At 47.8% G+C, this 19468-nt stretch overlaps 1 protein-coding gene and 1 long non-coding RNA gene across 4 annotated transcripts in view; one reads left to right on the forward strand and one right to left on the reverse strand.

Moving 5' to 3' along the window:
- FAM135B (family with sequence similarity 135 member B) overlaps positions 1 to 19468 on the reverse strand; it is a 1130658-nt gene that overhangs the window by 907048 nt on the left and 204142 nt on the right. The window lies entirely within an intron of this gene.
- The window catches only part of LOC138282844 (uncharacterized), a 135601-nt gene that overhangs the window by 27634 nt on the left and 88499 nt on the right, over positions 1 to 19468 (forward strand). For all 3 annotated transcript variants that reach the window (XR_011201009.1, XR_011201010.1, XR_011201008.1), the window contains exon 2: positions 11588 to 11759. This is a non-coding gene — a long non-coding RNA (uncharacterized lncRNA). The remainder of the gene's footprint in view (positions 1 to 11587; positions 11760 to 19468) is intronic.

The following is a 19468-nucleotide window of genomic DNA, read 5'->3' on the forward strand; positions in this document are numbered from 1 at the left end:
CTTGTGCAATTTTCAAGGGCAACTTGTGAGATTTTCCCATTGCGGGTGGTCGCAGGCTGTGAAGACCATTTGTGGTGAGAAAGCTACCACTTGAGTAGAAAATCTACTTGAGCAGCAGCAAACTCAACTCAAGTTGCAGCACCCTCTGGTGTGCCGCATGATGCCGGTCGTGCTCCTGGAAGGACAAGCTCCCTACAGAATTTTGCAGAGTTTTCATGGAATTCTGAGGAGTAAAACAGTGCAAGCTCTGCCCACTCCTATTTTTATATACAAGTACCACTGAGCCACATCTGCTATTTTTTCCTTTGTTTCGTTGATTCCCCTGTTGAGTCCATTTTTACTCTTCAATGTTTAATGCAGATTGAAGGGCTCTTCTTTCCAGGAGTTCCTCAAGATTCAGCTGATTAAGGATATCATTGCTGTAAAGAAATGGCTCCCTGTTCCAGTTACCCCCCACTTTTTGCCTGATACTGATGCTGACTTGACTGAGACGTTTGCTGGGACCCTGCTAACCAGGCTACAGCACCAGTGTTCTTTCACCTAAAATGTACCATTGTTTACACAATTGGCACAACCCTGGCACCCAGGTAAGTCCCTTGTAACTGGTACCCCTGGTACCGAGGGCCCTGATGCCAGGGAAGGTCTCTAAGGGCTGCAGCATGTCTTATGCCACCCTAGGGACCCCTCACACAGCACAGACACACTGCTTGCCAGCTTGTGTGTGCTGGTGGGGAGAAATTGACTAAGTCGACATTGCACTCCCCTCAGGGTGCCATGCCAACCTCACACTGCCTGTGGCATAGGTAAGTCACCCCTCTAGCAGGCCTTACAGCCCTAAGGCAGGGTGCACTATACCACAGGTGAGGGCATAGGTGCATGAGCACTATGCCCCTACAGTGTCTAAGCAAAACCTTAGACATTGTAAGTGCAGGGTAGCCATAAGAGTATATGGTCTGGGAGTCTGTCAAAAACGAACTCCACAGCTCCATAATGGCTACACTGAATACTGGGAAGTTTAGTATCAAACTTCTCAGAATAATAAACCCATACTGATGCCAGTGTTGGATTTATTAAAAAATGCACACAGAGGGCATCTTAGAGATGCCCCCTGTATTTTACCCAATTGTTCAGTGCAGGACTGACTGGTCTGTGCCAGCCTGCTGCTGAGAGACGAGTTTCTGACCCCATGCGGTGAGAGCCTTTGTGCTCTCTGAGGACAGAAACAAAGCCTGCTCTGGGTGGAGGTGCTTCACACCTCCCCCCTGCAGGAACTGTAACACCTAGCAGTGAGCTTCAAAGGCTCAGGCTTCGTGTTACAATGCCCCAGGGCACTCCAGCTAGTGGAGATGCCCGCCCCCTGGAGACAGCCCCCACTTTTGGCGGCAAGTCCAGGAGAGATAATGAGAAAAACAAGGAGGAGTCACTGGCCAGTCAGGACAGCCCCTAAGGCGTCCTGAGCTGAGGTGACTCTGACTTTTAGAAATCCTCCATCTTGCAGATGGAGGATTCCCCCAATAGGATTAGGGATGTGCCCCCCTCCCCTCAGGGAGGAGGCACAAAGAGGGTGTACCCACCCCCAGGGCTAGTAGCCATTGGCTATTAACCCCCCAGACGTAAACACGCCCTTAAATTTAGTATTTAAGGGCTCCCCAGAACCTAGGAACTCAGATTCCTGCAACCTAAGAAGAAGAGGACTGCTAAGCTGAGAAACCCTGCAGAGAAGACGGAGACACCAACTGCTTTGGCCCCAGCTCTACCGGCCTGTCTCCCCCCTTCGGAAGAAAACTGCTCCAGCGAGCTTTCCCCAGGACCAGCGACCTCTGAATCCTCAGAGGACTGCCCTGCTCTAAAAGGACCAAGAAACTCCAGAGAACAGCGGCCCTGTTCACCCAAGACTGCAACTTTGTTTCAAAGAAGCAACTTCAAGACAACTGCGTTTCCCGCCGGAAGCGTGAGACTTGCAACTCTGCACCGACGCCCCCGGCTCGACTTGTGGAGAAACAACACTTCAGAGAGGACTCCCCGGCGACTCCGAGACTGTGAGTAACCAAAGTTGTCCCCCCTGACCCCCCACAGCGACGCCTGCAGAGGGAATCCTGAGGCTCCCCCTGACCGCGACTGCCTGACTCTCAGATCCTGATGCCTGTAAAAGACCCTGCACCCGCAGCCCTCAGGACCTGAAGGATCGGAACTCCAGTGCAGGAGTGACCCCCAGGAGGCCCTCTCCCTTGCCCAGGTGGTGGCTACCCCGAGGAGCCCCCCCCCCCTTGCCTGCCTGCATCGCTGAAGAGACCCCTTGGTCTCCCATTGATTTCCATTGGAAACCCGACGTGTGTTTGCACACTGCACCCGGCCGCCCCCGTGCTGCTGAGGGTGTACTTCCTGTGCTAACTTGTGTCCCCCCCGGTGCCCTACAAAACCCCCCTGGTCTGCCCTCCGAAGACGTGGGTACTTTCCTGCTGGCAGACTGGAACCAGGGCACCCCCTTCTCCATTGAAGCCTATGCGTTTTGGGCACCACTTTGAACTCTGCACCTGACCGGCCCTGAGCTGCTGGTGTGGTAACTTTGGGGTTGCTCTGAACCCCCAACGGTGGGCTACCTTGGACCCCAACTTGAACCCCGTAGGTGGTTTACTTACCTGCAAGAACTAAAAACTCTTACTCCCCCTAGGAACTGTGAAAAGTGCACTGTGTCTAGTTTTAAAATAGCTATATGTGTTTTATTTGAAAAGTATATATGCTATTGTGATTATTCAAAGTTCCTAAAGTACTTACCTGCAATACCTTTCATGCAAAGTATTACATGTAGAATTTGAACCTGTGGATCTCAAAATAAACTAAGAAAATATATTTTTCTATACAAAAACCTATTGGCCTGGAATTGTCTCTGAGTGTGTGTTCCTCATTTATTGCCTGTGTGTATGTACAACAAATGCTTAACACTACTCCTTTGATAAGCCTACTGCTCGATCACACTACCACAAAATAGAGCATTAGTATTATCTCTTTTTGCCACTATCTTACCTCTAAGGGGAACCCTTGGACTCTGTGCATACTATTCCTTACTTTGAAATAGTGCATACAGAGCCAACTTCCTACAATTGGTATACTTATAACTGGGGAACTTCTAAATTACCTCTCCACCATGTAGTCCGAAAGGGGTAGCCCTCCTGGCCTCTTTGCCTAAATTCTGACTCTGCCATCAATGTGTAGATTTTGGAGATGTAACAGCAGCCCCTAGTGGTGATGCTATAAAGTCTCCCTATGTAAATTAATTTCAAATGAATATATTTTTGATGGTTGAAGATGATGACTAACATTGTGTGCCCAGTGTGGTAGATGATAAATTACGTTGCAATAAAATATTGGGGCCCGTTTAGATAGATGACCTCAAACTCATGGGAAGTTGTAGAAGAGCAGGAAGGTGCAGAAATATCTCGGTTTAAGTACTGTCAGTTATGGTCATGGTGGGAGAGACAACAGTGGTGGGAGAAGGACTCATGAGAAGAGTAAAATATCCTGGCACACTGCCTAAAGAAGTCAGTCTGTGGTATTGGAAGCTGGTTGAAGCTGACAATATGATGAAAAAGATGGTGTGTGTGCATTTCTGGGGAGGGGATATTTGCCAGCACTGGAACAGGAAAATGAATGGCAAGTATCATCCTGGGGAGTGCAAGGTCACAGCCTCCCGAGTGGGAGTCTTCACCACTGGTTCTGGAGTGGACAGGCAGCACAGCAGCCCATGGAGGTAGGGTTACATACCGTCTGCCGGCGGTGACGGCTGCACTGTGGTGGTGCTGCTGGTGGGGGGAGGCTCCTGCCCATCCCCTGCAACCTCGGACGGCTGCACAACCATGGTTGGTGGTGGGGGCTCTGTCACAGTTCCTGGCCTAGGCCCCTTGCTCTTCCTGCCTGCTGGTGCAGGCTCCTTGGCCTTTCGGGTGGCAGGTGCAGGCTCCTTGCTCTTCCTGCCTGCTGGGGCAGGCTCCTTGCTCTTCCTGCCTGCGGGGGCCGACTCCTTGCTCCTCCTGCCCGCATGTGCAGGCTTCTTGGCCAATCGGGTGGCAGGAGCAGGCTCCTTGCCCTTGTTACCTGCTGGGGCAGTCTCCCTCCCCTTTAGGCTGGCTGGTGCAGGCTTCTTCCCCTTCAGTACATGTAGCCTGGATCCCTTTGCACCACGAGTGGGTGCGGTTAGGACAGGGCCCGTGGACTGTGTGGCTGAGGTGCTTGGCTGGGTTTGTGATACTCTGCCCATACGTGGGGGGGAGGGGAAGGGAAGAGGTCAATCGTGGATAGAGTTTTTTTAGGGACATTGGGGTGGGAAGAGAGAGAAGGAATGGGATAGGAGGATGAGGGAGTGATTGTTGGAGGTGTCTGCTGCTTTTGGGTGCAGGTGCATGGGGTGTATGCTGTTGTGAGGTGGATAGGTGTGTGAGTGCTTGCGTTTGTGTACTTTAGGCGGGGGGACAGACACAGTGGGAGAGGACACAGGGGACGTGTGCATGATTGTTGTGGAGGTGTCTGCCAGTGAGCTGTGTGTTTTGCTTGGTGTGGTGATGAAGCTGGTAGTGAATGACGATGTAGTGCATGCAGGTGTGAGTGTAGATGTGGCTGGAAGGGAGGTGGTGGAGGGGAGGAGGGGGAGACAGTGGAAATAGTGGATGTTGTTTTGTCCGCAACTGGATGGTGTTTGTGTGAGTGCCTGTGGAATGAAGTGTGGTACTTGTGTTTGCCTGTGACACTTTTGTGTGTACACTTTTGGGTGTTGTCTTGTGTGCATGCTCGTCTGTATGTGTGGTTGGGATAGGTTGGGGTTGAGGGGAATGGGAATGGGCAGTGGAAGTTGAAGGGGGACGGTAGAAACAGGGACAATGGCTGCCATCAGAGAGGAGGCCAGAGCCTGAATCGATCTCTGTTGGGCCGCCAATCCAGTGTGAATGCCCTCCAGGAATGCATTAGATAGTTGCATCTCGGCTGCCAGCCCCTGGATGGCTTTCATAATGATTGACTGCCCTACAGAGATGGATCTCAGGAGGTCAATAGCCTCCTCACTCAGGGCAGCAGGGCTAACTTGGGCAGGGCCTGAGGTGCCTGGGGCAAAGGAAATGCCCACGCTCCTGTGTAAGCGGGCACGGGAAACTCACTGAGGGGCTGCTGGGAGGGCGGTGCTGGTACGGGGGTGGCAGCTGTTCCTATAGCTGTGGTGATCACAGAAGTGTCTGCCACCACCAGGGAGCTTCTATCAGAGGAGGTATCTGTGTCAGAACTGTCCCTTCCAGTCTCCGCCGTGGTGCTCCCCTTGCCCTCCGTCCCACTGGTGACCTCAGCGTCGATGGACCCTGCCTCTTGCGTCCTGTGGGATGCAGCTCCCTCCGTCGTCGGTGCCTCTGCTCCTCCGCCAGATGATGCTCATGCACATTAGGACAGGATAACAAAAAAAAAAAGAGGGGAAGAGACAAAGGATACACTGGGTCAATGGCTGCACCAACACCACCGTTGGCGTACACAGCACCCTCACACACACAGGGAACAGGCCTACGCAATATGCATTGCACTACCAGAGAAATAGTTAGCCACCAAGGCCTGGGGAGGAGTACACACCACCAAATGCAGCACACCTGGGACCCATGCAGCCCTGACCAGTAGTGGATGCCTACAAGCTAGGTAGCAAGATTTTCCCTTTTGAACCCTAGCCACCAGGGGACCTACGCTGCAATGTCAGGCCAGGCCTAGGGGCCCCCACTGACACACATCCACCATCCGGATGCCACTCTACCATGCGTAGGTTGTAATGATGGGCACTGTACTCACCCCCTTGTGGCTGCTGTGATGCCCTCAAGCGCCCATCCAGCTCAGGATAGGCAACCACCAGTATGCAGGCCGTCGGGGTCAGGGTTCGACGGGCACCCCTTCCTCAATGGGAGGCCATTCCTAGCTGGGCCTCCGCCATCTTCCGTGCCTAGTGTCTCAGGTCCTCCCACTGTTTGTGACAGTGGGTGCTTCGCCTGCCATAGACCCCTACGGTCCGCACCTCCTTGGTGATGGCACGCCATATACCCTTCTGTTGATGGGAGCTGACCTGCATAGGCAATACACACATGAAAATAGAATTAGACAAACAGTTCTGCCTGTTACACATATGGGCCACCATACCCCTTCACCTTACCATTTACACACACATGGCCCAGCACACAACCTGTACGCCGCCAAAAGGACATCCACCCACCCCCCTTACACGAGGCCTTCACACACACAACTCCATACATTCATGCCACATGCAATGTCATCACATGGTACTCACCTGTTGGTCTGGAGGCCGATACAGCAGTCCGTACTGGGGTTAGGGCCCCATCTACCAGTCGCTCCAACTCCTCAGAAGTGAAGGCTGGGGCCCTTTCCCCGTCACACGGGCCATGGTAGGTTCCAGACACTGGTCACAGCAGCACATGCAGTGTAGGTCCTCTCCTATGGAAGGTCAGGTAACAAGTAAGGAATCTGATAGAAAATGGCAATCACATCCGTGGCGGTGCATACTGTCACCACCGGCGTAGATCACCATTGCCCACTGTAACCCATAGGGGCCCATCTTAGAAAATGAGGAGTTGCACGGTGGTTCCGGACTGCCTCCCGCAACGGCACACAACATCAGTGGAATTACCTCACTTCCACCTGTCCCTCCACACAGGACAGGCGGACGCCATTTCAGGAGGGGGGGGCAGGCCCTGGAATAATGCTGCATCACAGGAGATGTTAGCACATACTGGACAAATCACAATGACCCATTACATGTTTGCAGGATGCAAAGTTCTGTTGTAGCTCCATTGTTCAGTTTGTGACCGGATCCTCACTCTTGTGTCCCTTAGATTCCTACCGCTGCGGATGAATAGGAGATTGAGACATACCCTGTGTACAGACCCCTGGTGGACTTTGCAACACTGGAGGACAGGCACATTATCCTCACCTATAGACTTGACAGGGCCACAATCACAGAGCTGTGTGCCCAATTGGAGCCTGACCTGATATCTGCTATCCGTCAGCCCACTGGGATCCCCCCTCTTTTGCAAGTGCTATCTGTACTCCATTTCCTGGCAAATGGTTCTTTCCAAGTGACAGTGGGCTTGGCAGTAGGAACGCCACAGCCAATGTTCTCAATAGTGCTGACAAGAGTGTTGTCTGCCCTGATAAAACACATGTGCGGCTATATTGTTTTCACCCAGGTTGAAGATTTGGCCATGGTGAAGGCCGAGTTTTATGCAATGGGACACATCCCCAACATAATTGGGGCGATTGATGGAACACATATTGCATTTGTCCCCCCCGGCAGAATGAACAGGTGTTCAGGAATTGTAAGAGTTTCCACTCTATGAATGTGCAGATGGTGTGCTTGGCGGACCAGTACATTTCCCACGTCAATGCTAAGTATCCTGGGTCGGTGCATGATGCCTTTTTCCTAAGGAATAGCAGCATCCCAAATGTGATGGCCCAACTACAGAGGCACAGGGTGTGGCTAATAGGTGAGCTCTGGTTCCCACACAGTATATGTTGGTGTGTGGGTATGGTGTGGGCCACATAGGTTAGTGTGTGGCTAAATATTGTCCCTCAATATTTGCAGGTGACTATGTTTACCCAAACCTATCATGGCTGCTGACACCTGTGAGGAATGCCAGGACAAGGGCAGAAGAATGTTAGAATTAGGCACATGGGCAAACCAGAAGGATAATTGAAAGGACATTTGGCCTCCTGAAGGCCAGGTTCCAGTGCCTCCATCTAACAGGTGGATACCTGTGGTACTCACCAGAGACCGTCTGCCAGATAGTGGTGGCATGCTGCATGTTGCAAACCCTGGCCCTCAGATGCTATGTCCCATTCCTGCAGGAGGAGGAGGCTGAAGATGCCCGTGTGGCAGCAGTAGACCCTGTGGACAGTGAGGATGAGGAGCCAGAGATTGAGGATAGGGACAACATCACATATGTGGTCCGACAATACTTCCAATGACACACAGGTTACTTCACCTTTCAATGACATTTCTTTTAGTTTATGTGGCAATGGCATGTTGATATTTTCAACTTCTATGCCCACTTACTGTTCCATCTGGCAATTCATTTTGCAGGTGTTGGTGACCTGACATATACTCCTGGTGTGATCACTACAGCCAGCTACAGGTCATTAATCTATGCTCATTCTCTGTACAGTTGATTTGCAATGTTTGTACCTGTTACAATGAATGCATATTTGAGATACATGTCAAACTCCAAATTTGTTTTTTTTCAAAGGGTGTTTATTGTAGTGCTAATATATGGACGGGGAAGTGCAATGGGATGGGATGATGATGGAGGAAAGTCCAGGGTAATTTTTCAGTCTGTTTGTAGCACAGGTGCATTGTCCATGTGGCCATAGGAAGGGGCGCAATGGTGGTTCAAGGTGGACAGGGTGACAGAGTAGGACACAAGGGTGACAATCAGGAGAGTCTCATTTCCTGGCAGGGGTCTTGGCAAGTGTCTCTTGCTTCTGTCCAGATTTCAGGGAACGTTTGCAGGGTGGTTCACCTTCTGCATGGTGAGGTGTGCTGGTGGCCTGTTAGTCCTGTGGCAGGGCCTCCTTGCCACTAGCAGCAGCGGAAGTGGAAGGCTGTTCAGATGTCTGGCTAGTGGCAGGGGCCCGCTAGTGTGAGACTACCTCCTTCATAATGTTGGCCATGTCTGCCAGCACCCCTGCAATGGAGATCAGGGTGTTGTTGATGGCCTGCAAGTCCTCTCTGATCCCCTGGTACTGTCCCTCCTGCAGCTGCCTGTCCTCCTGCAGATTGTCCCGGATCTGGTCCATCGTGTCCTCGGAATGTTGATACGCTCCCAGGAACTCTGCGAGTGCCTCCTGGAGAGTCGGTTTCCTGGGCCTGCCCTCCCCCTGGCGCACAGCAGTCCTCCCAGTGTCCCTGTCGGCCTCTGCCTCTGTCCCCTGAACCCCTGTGCCCACTGCCACTGTCTCCAGGTCGCTGATTGTCTTGTGTGCGAGGTGTGGCCTGGGGTCCCTGTAGAGGTGGACACACTGCTGATTGACATGTCCTGGGGACAGGTGTGTGGGTAAGCTGTGTGGGTGCTGCGGTGGTGTTTTCTGATTGGGGAGGCTCTGTGGTGGTGTGTGACTGGGCCTGGGTAACCGGCTGTCCAGTGGTACCCGACGGGCCAGGTAGGTCATCCAGATCCAGAAGACCAGAGTTGCTGTCATCACTGTGGGCCTTTTCAGTTGAGGGACTGGATAGTCCTGGCACCTACTCTCTGGTGACATTGGCTGGGGTACCTTTGGGGATATATATGATGTGTTATGGTTTCTGTGTCTTACTTATTGTACATCCGTGGTTTCCCCTCTATGGTTGGATTTGCTCTGCCAGCTTTCACTTGTGTATGTTGGTGTATGGTGGGATAGTTAATTCTCTATGGTGTGCATGCTTTAGTGATGAGTGTCCATGTAGGGCTGTGAGTGGTGTCCATACATTGGTACAGCATGCAGGGCTTGGCACTGGGATGAGTGAGATGTGATGGTGGGGTGTGTGGGAAGTGGTGGAGTGATGGTAGTGAGGGTGAGGTTGAGGGTATGTGAAGGCATGCAGGTAGGGGGTAGTAGTAGTAGAGATTTGACATACCAGAGTTCAGTCGTCCTCCGACTCCGGCCAGGCCCTCAGGATGAAGTATTGCCAAGACTTGCTCCTCCCATGCTGTGAGTTGTGGGGAAGGAGGTGGGGGTCCACCGCCAGTCCTCTGGATCGCGAGCTGGTGTCTTGCTGCAAGGGAACGTACCTTCCCCCATAGGTCATTCCACCACTTCCTAATGTCGTCCCTTGTTCTTGGGTACTGTCCCACGGCGTTGACCCTGTCCACGATTCTCCACCATAGCTCCATCTTCCTAGCTATAGATATCTGCTGCACCTGTGCTCCAAACAGCTGTGGCTCTACCCTGACAATTTCCTCCACCCATGACCCTTAGCTCCTCCTCTGTGAAATGGGGGTATCTTTGTGGTGCCAGGGGTGTTGTGTGATGTGTGTTGGTGAGGGTGTGTTGAAAAATGTGTTGGGGTGTGTGATGTGTAGTGCCTGAGTGGTGTATAGGTGTGAATAGTGTGTGGCTCTTGTTGTGTCAGTGGTCTTGGTTTCAGTCTCCTGGCAGTATTTGTTGTTTGTAAAGGGTTGTGGGTAATGTGGGTGTGTTTTATAGTGGTGTGGGTGTGGTGTGTGTACGGGTGTCAGGTGTGTGTTGTTTGAATTGTCCAATGTGGTGTTGTTTTGTTTGTGGGTGTCCATTGTGAGCGCAGCGGTATGTATTGCCAATGTTTTACACACCATTGAATGTACGCCGTGGTGATTCGTGGGTCATAATGTGGTGGGAGTAGTTCTGTTGGCGTAACGGTGTGGGTTTTGATGCCGCCAGTTTCTCGCTGACCTTTGGTGTGGCGGATTTGTGTATGTGGCTGAATACTGACGGATTTGTGTGTGTGTGTCATAATATGGTGAACGGAAATCTGCCGCCGCCGTGGTAAGTTGGCGGCCGTCAGCGTGGCGGTAAGTAGGTTTTACTGCCAATGTCATAATGAGCGCCATAGTGTTCATCTTATTTTTTAACATGTGAGGGCCTGGTAGTCAGCAGATTGTGATATTCCTTGCAGGCAAGAAAATATTCTAGAGCTAGTCAAAATGATTTCTCTCTAGATGATTGTGCAAACCATCCTAAAACTGATGAAAGTGAAGATCGTATAGAACATAAACAGCCACAGTAGGATTGCACAGGGCATGTTCCCTGAGCTTTCAAGTCCCTTCAGAGCTTTGAGAGGAAAGGGGATTTGGTTGTTAGATTGGTGGCACGGAAGTGGGTGAGGTGGAGCAAGACTTCTTCTGTGGGAATATTATTACCATAATGGTTTTTCAAGAGCAAGACTTTGCTTCAAAGAATAAGTATTCGGTTTCCTAGGTTTCTTTAGGAGAAACAAGCTCTTAAAAGCTTGTTGGCCCTTTATGAACATTGAGTTCCAGATGTTTGGTGCCTAGCAGGAGAACGTCTGTATTTCTTTATTCTCCTTCGTGTAATTTCTAGTATTAACTCACAAAAATATGCAGTCCTTATATAGCAAAGTTTCCTGGAGATCATGATCCTTGTACCAGGTAACGTGAGGTGAAGTGTCTCTGTGGGCACTTTGTGATGTACCAAAGCAATGTGAGAAAAGCAAAAGTGGCTATACTCAAAGAACTAGTAAAAGTTCATTTGAGCTGGCGACTAAAGACCCATTTCTGTCTATAGCGAGACTAAGGAAATACTTAGGCCTCATGTACAAAGGATTTTAGCATTCACAAACCTTCTGATTAGGTAAATCAGAGTATTTACAAATTCTAAAACCTTTTTAAAATGTACTTAACATATTTAATGATACAGAAAAAGGTTTTCCGAAATATTAAATGGGTTTAAGAAACTATTAAGAATCACTATTTGGAAGGGGCTTGCTAAGGGCATCCCTTCCAAATATGTATTCCTTATGATATGTGTCAGTATCTTGTGACCAAAATCCAGTTGCAAAACATTAGTATTTTGTGTCAACTTCTAGGAGGTGGTAAACAGTTTCCTAAGGGACTCCTTCGCCTTCATGAAGCTCCAGCAAATGCTTGATGCAGAAGACTAAACCCCCGGCCCTCAAAAATAAGGGCCTGTGCTGAGCACCGGAAACAACAAGAACAAATTAAACACTGTATACAACCTACCTCATACATATTAATGAGGTAAGTGGAATTGCAACCCACTATTGTTCTGTATTTTGTGAACTGACCTATCAGTACATAGGCATGTGGTAAAGATGGTGTGCACATTGGAACCTCTTTTATCAAATGGATTCTGCGTTCTTGAGGTCTGGTATTTCTAAATAGAGAATCCTAAGAAATCAACATTTAAAACACAGAACTCATGGTACATAACAGTTTGTGATTTTTAAATGGCGCGTTGGTATTAGTTGTTATTTATGAATCGGAAAATGTACTTATTTTTTACATGTGGCCCTCTGAGTCTAGCATCTGTGTGTAAAATGGACTTCATTTCTTTTTGCAATATAACGTGAAGTGCAAATCTAGCATTAAGCACTTTACATTACTACGAAATGCTCCCTCGTGTCCATTAAGGCGTTAGGACATGTTTGCCATTAAAAAATAGCACAAAAGTACAAGTGCTGTGAACAACATCATGTCCTGTTCGTTCACATTGTCCCTGTGCTCCTGTAATAGGAGTGTTACCCGAACTGGTTTGAAATTGCATGCATGTCATGGCATAATGTCGTAATTCTGGGAATATCTCCGAACAAGAGTAACGTGAAAAGTTAGCGATTTACGCCGGCATAAGGAAATTTCACACAGGACTGCTAAACCACGAGTGTGATCGGCAAGAGGGCAACGGTTTTCACTCCTCATAAGCAACTGTAGGACACCTCCTCGAATTCTTCGAAAACACTGCCTTGCAGGCCCTACTCCTCCACCACCCCTTCCTTAGAGAGAGACACTTAGTATGTCACGGTGAGTACTGGACAGGGATACATTTCATGTTAGCATGCAGTGCACTAGTGATGTAATCATTGTTAAGCACGAAGAAGCAGCCAATATGAGCAGCACCCAATTACCGAAGCGGACAAAAAAAGAACAAAAGCAGGGAGGTGTAAATAGGAACACGGTTCCGAGCTACAAAGACACACACGGTCATTGCCTGTGAGTTACGAGCTTCCTACCTGTCCTTCCGTTTGGACGTGTGTGGGAAGCAGAGCAGCTCTGCCCTCCGTGGGCGCATATTTCACGCTGCCATTGATTGTGCGCGCGGACATCAGCCGTGATTACCGAGCGGGTTTCTCTTTCAGCGCCGCGCGCCTTAGTGAGTCGTAGATGGTTTGCACGCGCCGTTTGTCACCAGGGCGAGAGGCCCGCCGCGACGGTCTTATCTCTTGTCGAGACCAAGTGCATATTTAACATACTCCCCAGACAATGGGCACGTCCACGTGCCCGTCTGAGATAACGGAGACTGCACACAATGGGCCTTTCGGATGTGCGTGAGCATCGACACAGCTCGAGGCCTCTTATCTATTATCTAACAATATTAACATATGGAATAACCATAGGAGGGACTATTTCGTACGTGCGCTTTGTCATCTGTCACCATTATGTGCAACAGTGGACCAGTTCCACAAAGGAGACGATGAAGGAAATTATTACTATTATTATTATAATTAATTTATTACACTTATTCTTGTTGTTTAATATCCTTTTGTCACTTTCCTATAGTGCTCCTGCACTAAAAAAAGAATGATGGCGCTTTAAATTTGAAAAACAGGTAACTACAATTGAAGGAGGTAAGAGGGTAGGCAAGGTAACCAGAAGAACAAACTTATTTCCAGTGTAAATGAAAAGATGGGGCCGTGCTGGGGCAGATGGGGCCTATGCCCAGGCTCTGTTTGTCTAGTCCTCCTACACACCTGCTCTCTTAGCCCCCTCCCCTTCCCCGCCATGCCACACCACTCAGTTGCTAAATGTGCCAGGAGGCCATACAGAAACAACAAACACTCCACACATTCACTTGTACAGCTACCTTTCATTGCTAAGCAGTTGTTTTCTTAACGTTTAAATCTGACTTTGTATATATGTGTATACATCTATATCTAAATGCAGATGTATAGATAATTACGCAAACATATATACAAAGTCAGACATACGGGCTGCATTCAGTCTGCACTGTAATCAAAGGGTAAACCTAGTGGAAAATTATTAGAATAAATTATCCCGAATGTGAGTGCGGAAAAAAATCTTTTATAGGCAAAACAAAATTACTACTGGGTTTGGTAAAAAAAAAAACTGCAATTTTACAATGTTTCTCCTGACTTAGTTACTGACGCTTTAGAGGGGTTAGTAATTTACTGAAGTTGTTCAACTGGCATTGGCAATATATCTTGGGTATAGGTATAATAGGCGTGAACGACTCAGTGTGAGAAAAGGCTTCTTTTGACATGGTTAGCCCCCAACTTTTTGCCTGGTAAATGATGCAGCCTCAAAGTTGTTAGTGCCTAGGGCCCCCTGCTAACCAGGTTCCCTGGGCCAGATCTCTTTCCCCCAAACTGTTGTGATACATTGGCACAATTGAATACAATTTTAGCTGCCACTATAACTCCCTAGCAAATGGTACTTAGGTACCAAGGGCATGGGGTACTAAGGGTAGACCCCTGAGGGCAGCAGCACTGATTGTGCCACCCTCTAGGGCCATGCATTCAGGTGCAACCAGCACTCCCAGTGCAGCCTGAGTGTCCTGTTGCAAACCCAAATGACAAACTCAACATGGCACACAGCCGATGTGCCCTGTCCATTATACACTGCATGCTCCATAGGCAAGTCCCCCTCTGGCAGGCCTTCCAGCCTAAGGCAGGGTGCACTATATGACACATGTGGGAATAGATCATGAGCAAAATGCCCCCACTGTGTCCTTGCCAAACCTGGGACATAGTGAGTGAACAGAATAGCCATTTAAAGTGCGTGAGCTGGGCACTGGTCAATACGAGTTTCACAGCTACATGATGGCCAGTCTGAACCCTGGGTTGTTTGGTAACAAACTATTCAGAATGATAAATCCAAACTGGTACTAGCATTGGATTTATTACAAAATGTACCCAGGGGTCACCTTAGAGGTGCCCCCTGCAAAAGGTCACTACCCTGGCATGGTTGCTGGCCGGTCACAGCCAGCCTGCCACCACCAGACAAGAGTCTGAATCCCTAGGGGGAGAGATCCTGTTCTCTGGGATTCAGAACAAAGTCCTTTCTGGGTGGAGGTGCTAACCCCCCCTCCCTCAGGAATGTGCACTGAAACTTGACCCCCAAGCTTGTTGCTAGCAGCAGATGGACGTCCCCATTGCAATACCCCAATTTTAGTGGGAGCAATGGTGGTCAACCAGAAAAGGATAGGAGGAGTGGTCAGTCCTGGCTTGCACCACCCCTAAGGTGTTGCATGCAAGGTGACCTCTCCATTTCATTTTCCTCAATCTTGCATGGAAGGAAAATAGCCAATCATGTGTAGGGAAGTGGCCTCCATCCAGAGCACTTAATGGCTGTAGCCACCCTAAGGTAGATTGCCTATTGGTCACTACTTGGTTCCCTTCTAAAACGCCCAACAAATACAGTATTTAGTGGGCATCCCTAGACCAAGAAATCAGATTCCACAGACAAAAGTAGACCAGCAACAAAGAAGGCATCACTCTACAACCCAGAGGAACCAAAGACCCAGTGAAGGCCACCTCACTGACTCGCTGCTGATTAAGGAACAGGACACTGCAGCCCGACCAAACTTCAACCATCACACTGTGAGGACAAAGCCTACCAGTGTGCCAAGTTTGGTGGCACTATGGCCTCCAGTGGCTCATGTCAGATACCCAGAAGCACAGACTATTCTGGACTGAAAAAGGACCAGGAGGAAGCCCCAGTTGAGGGACTTCAGGAACCACCTAGACCTTACACCCAAGTGCCCCTGCTGACCTGCAAGCGACCCTCAAAGTGACCTACCTTCTGCTTCCAAGGGCACCTTTGCGCACAGCTCCTGGCTCACTGATTCGTTCGGCACCCAGCCGCCCTGTGCCCTGCACTAAAGATCCATCTGTGCCCTAAGGGTCCCACACCCCTGGTGACCTCAGCATCCCCAAGGAGACCCACTGGTCTTACCTTTAATTCTGCCTGTGCAGTGCTTTTCCAAGTGGTCCCCCACAGTGGCCTGGCACCAGCTCCATTGACTTATTACAGCTGCTCCTGACAGAACCGTGAGTCACCCAAACTTCTACAGCTGTTCCAGGATACCCATTGATGACCTCGACCTACCTGCAAAAGGAGACACTGGTAAACGCATTGCCTGATTTACTGTGAATTTTCCAAACCCATTGATTCCTATGGTGCATAATTACACATAGAAAGACTAACTTTATAAAAAAATAAAAAATTCATAAATTAAAAAGTACTTACCTGATTTTGGTGATGTAGATCTTAAAATTTTTATAAAAATCTGAAGTATTTTTGTAAATTGGTCTCAAGGTATTCTTTTGAGTGTTTGTTGTTTTTTATTGATACTTTGAGTACAACAAATACTTAGCATTTTTCCAAGATTTGCCTAACTGCTCGACCAAGCTACCAAAAAAATTAGAGCATTAGGTGGTCTAGTTTTAACATCTTTAAACCAACATGTACTTGCCTGCACCCCCTGCACAATGTGCTTAGTTTTGCACGCTGCATAGAAGGCCAGACTCCTACACTTGGCTCACCAACACTCTGTACTAATAGATTAATAGTGGAAATCATTCATGAATGCCTAGGAAAAAATTGTGCCAAGGTCAAGTTGAAAAAAGCTCGACCACTTTCAAAAGATCAAAGTATTCCATCAGGTGGTTGATGTTGAGCGTCGCATATCCGATATAGGTAAGTCAGAATATCAAATACAAAGAAATGTAGTCATGTGGAGGGTGCCGACCTGGTAGATAAACCCAACCACCACGGGTTTCAGAGTGTACAGAGACACTGGTGGCACTGCAAGAGAGCCACTTATGTCCCGCGCTGTACTAGACAAAATGTAAGGGAAAAAAGGCAACCAGGGCACTCCTAAGTCATGGAACCGAGATACGTAGATTAGCAGAGGAATTTATTAGTAAACCTCCTTGGTGATAACTTAATATTTATACAGTAATAATAGTGTCCATATGTTCTGATAAATGCATGAAAATTCGGTAACAGCCAACACGTGTTTCGTCCTCAACGGACTTCTTCAAGGCTGGAAACAAAAACAGATTGGAGCTCTTAAAAAATATAAATTCACTACCATCCGGTAGGTACATGTATGAATTAAGACCTTAATTGTAAATTGAAAGTAGTGAGAAGCGAACATTTTATATAGGTCAAGTGTAAAGACCCATTATGGGTAATATACAATCAAAGTAGAGATAACCCATTCGTTCGTGATGTGTTGTGTCCAAAGAGTATTACTTTAGATGACAAAAGTGGTGCGTGACAGTGAGAAAACCCAGACGTTATTGTTTGTGAATGATGAAGATAGTAACACCCATCACCGGGAAACGGGGTGTGCTACGGGGGGTGTAAGATCTTTCCAGGAGAGAGGGTCGTGCTAGGATTGACATTCCATGCACATGAGTGATCTAACATGGTGCCCGTAGAGAAATAAAATTACCTCATTAACTAAACTGTAAATGGGAATCAAAATGTTTCCGTTGGAGTTCCACGTAAGAATTCTAGAATGGTAGAGAAAGCCCAGAGGAAAAACACATTACTAGTGTAGAGGGCTCATATGGATAAAGTATAAAAAGAGAAAATAAGTGTATCGAGGTCAAACATATGACCTACCAGGGAGACCGAAGGGTTGTCCATCATAGTGACAAGGTCCCTTTATATTCAAGAAACGAGTATTGTTTTAGGAAGCTAGCAAGCTATCATGTAGTGTGTGTCCGTAGTAGGAAGAACACTCTGAATGCGGCCTTGGTAAAACCAGTCTGTATAAGTTGAGCTAGGGAGAAAGGGGAGAATAAGTTCCAATTAAAATCATAGTATAGGACCGAGAGTATCGACTAGGATAGCTGTACGGGAGATTCTAGTTAACTAAAGTGCAAGTGGGAGAGAAAACAAAAACACGAACAAATATATTTATATAAAACACGGGTCTTCGTTTCTATAGCTTTAAGTATGTCAAGAGGTAAAGGGCCACTCCCCAGAGATACCAGGATTAGTCCCCTGCTAGCTAGCCGAAGTCAAACGACTTCTATTTCCGTGCGCCGGGGCATGTTGTAAAAAGAGTAAAACCCATAACTCTAATCAGGTTATATTGCGGAGCTAAATAAACTACAGGGATACGCAGTAGAAGCACTTACCCGTGTTTCCCCAGATTCTGGGAAACTGCACACCAGTGTGTGTGCGTGATCGACAGCGCGTGCTAACGCTGCCGTATTCAGTCCGACAACAGAGCGTTTGAGGAGTGTCGGCGTATGTATACGCGTACTCCGAAAATAAAAGAGGGACTAGCGTCTAGTCTGCATTGGCGCATGGGGATGAAGGCTCCGTGATAGGAGCACACCATGGACGCCATATTGGAAGAAATAGAGCGGATAGTCAGTATCTATGTGCCACAATGGTTGTGTGAGAGACCATGGTCACACTACATTATAAAGCAGGCGAGTGGGTGCCACTGATATATATAGGAAGCAAGAAAGTGGTATTGCGTGGAGACCAAATTCACCAGACTAGCTACATGCTTACTAGAATTCAACTGATAAATGAGTACTGTTAAATGAAGGGGTGGAAGACAAGAGAGAGTGCATGCATAGAGAATTACGTAAAGAAGAAAACAGGGAGGGATGTAAAAAACAGAACAACCAAAAAATGCATGAGTATCCATTGAAAATCTATATACATACAGTGTACAGTTTGTAGAAAATTTAACATGGTGTTTTAACAATACTACTGTATTGGCATTTTCATATAGGTATATTATGGATGGCACAAACAAAAACATTCCAAGGTTTATAGAGAGAGGCAGAAATAGGAAATGTTGAGAAGATTATTAAAACAGAATGTAAAAGTTGTTCATATTAGTGCCAGGTGCTTACAATACATTGGGGATAAAGACCAAGTATAATGCGAGTTACATTAGGCATTACAATGTTGCAATACGTATGGAACATCTTGGGGCACGTATATTATTATGAATTGTTTTTTATTTTTTATATTTTTTATATATATCCTAAAGGGACAGCTAGAAGGAACTGCGTAAAAACCAAAATCTGGATCCTATTGATGTACAGGTGACTAATGTATTAGGGATATAGAAGGGAGGTGGGAAACTGCACCTTTGTTAGAGAAAAACATGCAGGTCCTTATTCATGTTAAGGCCCTGTTCTACTGCTCGTAGCTTAATGATCCACCTACTTTCAAGGCGTCTGAGGGCCAAAGTGCGGTTACCTCCTCGAGGCATCTTTTTTACAGAGTCGACCCCGTGGATTAGAATGTCCAGGACTTCTCTACGTCCATGTGTCTCATTATAATGGGTCGCAAAGGGATAATTAATGTTCGAAGATCGAATGGCTCTCAAGTGCTCTTGGATTCTCTCTTTCAATGGTCGGATGGTACTTCCCACATAGATGAGTCCACATGTACAAACAATGCAATACACCACAAAACTTGTGTTGCAATTAATAAAATGCTTAAGCTTATGTGTGATCTGTGTATTGTATTGGAAATTCACTGTCTTATCTTTGATGTATCCACAGATGTTGCAGTGTCCACATCTGTACGTACCAGGTGGTGGTTTGGGCATCCAGGTATCCCTATTCTCTGGTGGCATAAAGCTGTGACATAACTTATCCCGTAGGGTGGTGCCTCTCATGTAAATGATGCTAGTGTTGGTAGTAAGTCCATTTTTTAAAATGTCG

The sequence above is a fragment of the Pleurodeles waltl genome, chromosome 2_2 (assembly GCF_031143425.1).
Source record: "Pleurodeles waltl isolate 20211129_DDA chromosome 2_2, aPleWal1.hap1.20221129, whole genome shotgun sequence".
Lineage (NCBI taxonomy): Eukaryota > Metazoa > Chordata > Amphibia > Caudata > Salamandridae > Pleurodeles > Pleurodeles waltl.